General features: G+C 44.8%; 1 pseudogene; it reads right to left on the bottom strand.

Moving 5' to 3' along the window:
- Positions 1-946: 946 nt before the first annotated feature.
- Positions 947-1,565, bottom strand: LOC124518029 (60S ribosomal protein L15-like; annotated as a pseudogene).
- Positions 1,566-6,067: the final 4,502 nt, after the last annotated feature.

The following is a 6,067-nucleotide window of genomic DNA, read 5'->3' on the forward strand; positions in this document are numbered from 1 at the left end:
GGAAGGGGTGATGGTTTTACAACTTTGTGAATGTGCTAAATGCCACTGAATTGTACACTTTAAAATGGTTAATTTTATGTTCTGTGAATTTTACCTCAATGAAAAAATAAAAAGAGGTGCTACACAGCCTGAAAATGTGATGGATGTCTACCACCCTGCCTCGAACAGCAGTGAGGTCTGTGCTGTTTTTGGAAGTGGCATTTTTTACGGGTATATTTGGGGTTCCCTCTTAGTGGGATTTAAACGTGTCTTCATATGTCTGATAAGTGGGGGTGGGGCGGTGAGACCCTCAGAGGCCTAGGAAAGAACCACATGGCCCTGTTAATCCAAGAAAAGGGGTGTTTCTGAGTTTGGCCTTGTCATTCGGTGCAGTCCGTGTTGGGGACATTCCCAGATCTGTTCCTGGACAGAAGGGTTGAATGTAAACTTTGCAAGTCTGTTATTCTAAAATTCATAAGCCCCATTTGGGAGCCGTCTCACAGAGTATAAGACACAGAAGAGGAGACAGTCATTCTCTCCCAGGTTGCTGTGGAACTTACCCATGAAGGTCCTCAGGACATTGGAGGCAGCCCCTCGTGGAACAGATGCTTCCTCATGGAGCAGGGCTCCTTTGTGACCCCACATAAGGCAGCACCTGGGGACTCCCAGAAATACTTCAGAGCACTTTGCAGAAAGTGTAGACCCCCCGGGAGCCAGTAGGGCACTGGGCCAGTGAAATGATGAGTTATTGTTATTTCAAGGTACAAGGACAGTACATCCTGAGGTGACAAGAAGTGTTTGTTGTATTACAGGGATTATTTTAAATGGGGCAGAAACCGTTCCTGTCAGCACACATGGAATCTTGAACTTGGTACAGTGCCTTGCACAGTGAAGGCCCTCAAGAAACCTATTTTTTTGGCTGTCCTGAATTGTCTATTAGGTCATTATTTTACAAACATTACTTATATTAGCAGGGATGGTGGAGCTGGAGAGTACTGCGTCTTCTCCATGGCCTCTGCGAGAAACCAGTAGAGTGGTGGGACTTGTGACCCTTTCCAAGGCCACGGCTCTTGAGGCCTGCGGCTTGCTGTCAGTCCTCCCAGCTCCCTGTGCTTGTGGGCTGGTTTGGTGATCCACTGGGAGTCAGGATTTCCTCTGATCACTTTACGGAACGGATCGGTGAGGATAACAACTTCATGGAATCTTCGCCAACCCGGTAAAAGGACTCCGGACTCTCAGAGCCCCACATTGGCATGCGGCTTGTACCTCTGCAACAGAATGAAGGCTTCAGGCAAACTTTAGCTGGTTAACCCCATGATGGACGGGCTTGCCGTAGGTCACACTCTTAGGAACTGGGCCATCACGCTGCACAGAGATCCGATACATGACATGACCTTGCTTGGCCTTGTACCCCAGTCTGCGCGCTCTTACCGGGTTGTGTTGTGGCGGGTGGGGGGTGGGGGGGAGGGCGGTGGGCAAGGAGAGCAGAGCTGGCAATACTGCCTGCAGCACAGCCTGAGAAGAAAGCTCATTACGCCCGACTGCTTCTTCCTCTGTATCTGCTGGATGTGCTTCTAAGCACCCATTTTGGGCTTATCCTGGAGCTGATGGCTTATCCTTGCGCCAGAAGGAAAGCAAGAAGTATTTTTTGAGGGGCGCCTGGGCGGCTCAGTTGGTTAAGTGACTTCGGCTCAGGTCACGATCTCACGGTTCGTGCGTTCAAGCCCCGCATCGCTAGCAGCACGGAGACTGGGACTCTCACTCTAGCCTCTCTCTCTGCCCCTTACCCACTTGTGCTTTCTCTCTCTCAAAATAAATGAATAAACTTAATTTTTTTAAATATATACTTTTTATTTTTTTAATTTTACTTTTTATTTATATTTTAAAATATAATTTACTGTCAAGTTAGCTAACATGCAGTGTATACAGCGTGCTCTTGTTTTCCGGGGTGGAGTCCCGTGATTCATCGCTTACGTACAATACCCAGTGCTCATCCCAACAGGTGCCCTCAGTGCCCGTCACCCATTTTCCCCTCTCCCCTGCGCCTACCCCCCTTCAACCCTCAGTTTATTCTCTGTATTTAAGAGTCTCTTATGAGTTTTCCTCCCTCTCTGTTTGAAACTATTTTTTCCCCTTCCCTTCCCCCATGGTCTTCTGTTAAGTTTCTCAGGTTCCACATATGAGTGAAAACATGATGTCTGTCTTTCTCTGACTGACTTATTTCAGTTAGCATAATACCCTCCAGTTCCATCCACGTTGTTGCAAATGGCAGGATTTCATTCTTTCTCATCGCCAAGTAATATTCTCTTGTATACATAAAACACATCTTTATCCATACATCCGTTGATGGACTTTTGGGCTCTTTCTGTGATTTGGCTGTTGTTGAAAGCACTGCTATAAACTTTGGGCTACATGTGCCCCTATGCATCAGCACTCCTGTATCCCTTGGGTAAATTCCTAGCAGGGCTATTGCTGGGTCATAGGTAGTTCTATTTTTAATTTTTTGAGGAACCTCCACACTGTTTTCCAGAGTGGCGGCACCAGTTTGCATTCCCACCAACAGTGCAAAAGAGTTCCCCTTTCTCCACATCCTCACCAACATCTGTTGTTTCCTGAGTTGTTAATTTTAGCCACTCTGACTGGCGTGAGGTGGTATCTCAGTGTGGCCTAATGATGAGTGATGTTGATCATCTTTTCCTGTGTCTCTTGACCATCTGGATGTCTTCTTTGGAAAAATGTCTTCTCATGTCTTCTGCCCATTTCTTCACTGGTTATTTGTTTTTCGGGTGTTGAGTTTGGTAAGTTCTTTATAGATTTTGGATACTAACCCTTTATCTGATATGTCGTTTGCAAATATCTTCTCCATTCCACCGGTTGCCTTTTGGTTTTGTTGTTTCCTTTGCAGTACAGAAGGTTTTTATCTTGATGAGGTCTCAATAGTTGATTTTTGCTTTTATTTCCCTTGCCGTCAGAGACGTGTCAAGTAAGAAGTTGCTGCGGCTGAAGTCAAAGGGTTATTGCTTGTTTTCTCCTCTAGGGTTTTGATGGCTTCCTGTCTCACATTTAGGTCTTTCATCTATTTTGAGTTTATTTTTGTGTATGGTGTAAGGAAGTGGTCCAGGTTCATTTTTCTGCCTGTCGTTGTCCAAGTCTCCCAGCACCGTTTGCTAAAAAGACTGTCTTTTTTTCCATTAAATATTCTTTCCTGCTTTGTGAAAGATTAGTTGGCCATATATTTGTGGGTCCAATTCTGGGTTCTCTGTTCTATTCTATTGACCTATGTGTCTGTTTTTGTGCCAATACCATACTGTCTTAATGATTACAGCTTTGTAGTAGAGGCTAACGTCTGGGATTGTGATCCCTCCCGCTTTGGTTTTCTTTTTCAACATTACTTTGGCTATTCAGGGTCTTTTGTGGTTCCATATAAATTTTAGGATTGTTTGTTCTAGCTTGGAGAAGAATGCTGGTGCAATTTTGATTGGGATTGCATTGAATGTGTAGATAGCTTTGGGTAGTATTGACATTTTAACAATATTTGTTCTTCCAACCCATGAGCATGAAATGTTTTACCATATTTTTGTGTCTTCTTCAATTTCTTTCATAAGTTTTCAGCATGCAGATCTTTTACATCTTTGGTTAGGTTTATTCCTAGGTATTTTATGGTTCTCCATGCAATTGTAAATTGTATGGTTCTCCATGCAATTGTAAAATGCAATTTCTTGATTTCTCTTTCCGTCGCTTCATTATTGGTGTATAGAAATGGAACTGATAAGGACTATTTTTTTTGAATAAGCAAATTCTATTATATTGTGTGAGGTCTTTTTAACAGCCAGCATTTCTTTTTTTCTCCTTTGTGGAGGGGAACATGAGGAATGGCATAGAAGAAAAATGAACCCAAAGTCTTGAATCACCAGCCAACATTTTCTTCTTTCCTTCCTGCACTAAAGAGAAAGGCCTCTTTTGGGGCTGTGAGGATGGGAATGTGTTTAGAACAAGTGTATACATGTGTGGTGACACTGAGGAGTGGTGCCTGATGTGTTCTGTCTGGCTGTTAAAGTAACAACATGGCCCAGTTTGAATGGGGCTGCACGTTGGTATCCTCTTAGCAAAGAGTACAGTATGGCACAGGGAGAACTGCGGAGAGCCCCCGGGGGTGCGCAGCGTCAGCCAAGCAGGTTGTGGTGTGGGCAGGGGTGTGGGTGCCCAGGGAGAGGAAGTCTGTGCCCACCTGTGCTTCCAGCAGATTGCTCTCAAAGCAGAGAGAAGATGTAGTGTCCCCACTTCCTGAGGCATCCAAAGGGCAGGCTTGTAGAATGTAACTTAGCTGCTACGTGAGTGGGAATGTTGGGGAGGGCAGGACTGGACAGCCTGACAGTGGGACAGACCTGTGGGGGAACAGCTTAGCCTTTTTACCTTCGAGCTTTGGTTCTCTTGTCTGTGAAAAGGCATGACGATGATGATAGCCATACTTGTACTCTACGTACTCTGTTCCAGACACTGTTTGTGTAGTAACTCATCTAATTTTCATGTCGTATTATGGGGTAGGTACTATTATTATACACAGTTTTTTTCTTTCAAGTTTAAAAAAAAATGATTATTTATATTGAGAGAGAGAGAGAAAGCGTGTGTGCATGTGAGCCGCGGAGGGGCAGAGAGGGAGAGAGAGAACCCCAAGCAGGCTCCAAGATGTCAGCATAGAACCCAACGGGGGGCTCGATCCTGTAAACCTTGAGATCATGACCTGAGCCGAAATCCTGATGCTTAACCGACTGAGCCACTCAGGCACCCCTTGTTTCAAGTTTGTATTTAAATTCCAGTCCATTAACATATAGGATAATATTTGTTTCAGGTATTACACACATTTTATAGGTGGAGGCACAGAAAAGGCAAGACACTTGGTCATCCAGTTAGTATCTGGTGGAGGCAGATACAGAGCTTGGCCACTATCTTAATCACCACACTGGCTTCATGGGCTCATTGTAAGGGTTAAGCGAGTGGACATAGGAAGTGCTTAGTATAGGGTCTGGAACAGATGAGTGTTCAGAAAATCCTAACAGTTGTTAGTATCAGAATCAGAACCCAAACATACACGAGAGGCTTTCTCCAGCTCTCATGCCCACCACTTCTAAAGGAGAGTGGGGAAAGCCATGTTTTGCAACTACCTGTTGAACTGGAGGATCTTAGAACAAACACGAACATCTTTGTTTTTGTGAAGGGAGCATTTGCTCAAGCCTTTCCTCATTCTGCCCCAGCCCCAATTGGGCGAGTTGACCTTACCCTCTGCCCCTCAGTCCCTGTGTTTCGTCCCCACTGGAGCATTTGTGTAAGTGCCTGATCAAGAGCCAGGCTCTTCTGTTAGCCCTTAAAGGGTCTGAGAGGTTCACAGGAGAACATACAGGATGTGTAGCTGGTTCTCTGCACATGATTCCAAGGGGCTCTCCAGTAGAGACTGGGAAATGTGGGCAGCCCCCTCCTCAACCCATTCTGGAAGTCTGCTTGTTAGAGCAAAATCCAGATGTCAGAGATTTTGATTTTCTTTGTTTCTTTCCCATGAAATAGAATGTGGGTCTGCCGTTGGAGGGAAGAATCTAGTGATTCATATTTTCTGCTTATTTGGATCCTGGCTGAATGGGAATTTGCATTACTGAATGTCTGGCTTTTTCCCTGGAATCAAAATAAGTTTCCTATTCACTTATTAAGCAAATTTCACAGCTAAATAATCCTCTTATTTTTACAAGTGGGATTTTCCTTGGTGGAGGGTGTCTGGATTCTCTCAGTAGTTGATCCCTCTCACGTCTTCCCTTTCCACTGTCCTTGTTTGTCTGTGCAGGCCGTTAAGCTTTCATTCTTGGATTAGGAGCCTCTAAATGGCAGTTTGGGAGCCTTTGACCTTGCAAACCAGGGGTGAATTCTTGAATTCTATCCACCAACTGTGGGATGAGAGTTTAGGCCTCCTCTTTGTTCTTCCATTTATCAGCTTTGGACAAGGTCAGATAAGCCACATCTTTAGCAGAGCTTAGTTGGGCCTGGAGTCAGTGAACAAAAAATATGAAGGGAACAGAGCAGTGTGGATAGTCCAGTGTGCTCT

This window comes from Lynx rufus, unplaced genomic scaffold (assembly GCF_022079265.1).
Source record: "Lynx rufus isolate CCGP_SWC_20201006 ecotype Redwood Valley unplaced genomic scaffold, mLynRuf1.p SCAF_23, whole genome shotgun sequence".
Classification (NCBI taxonomy): domain Eukaryota; kingdom Metazoa; phylum Chordata; class Mammalia; order Carnivora; family Felidae; genus Lynx; species Lynx rufus.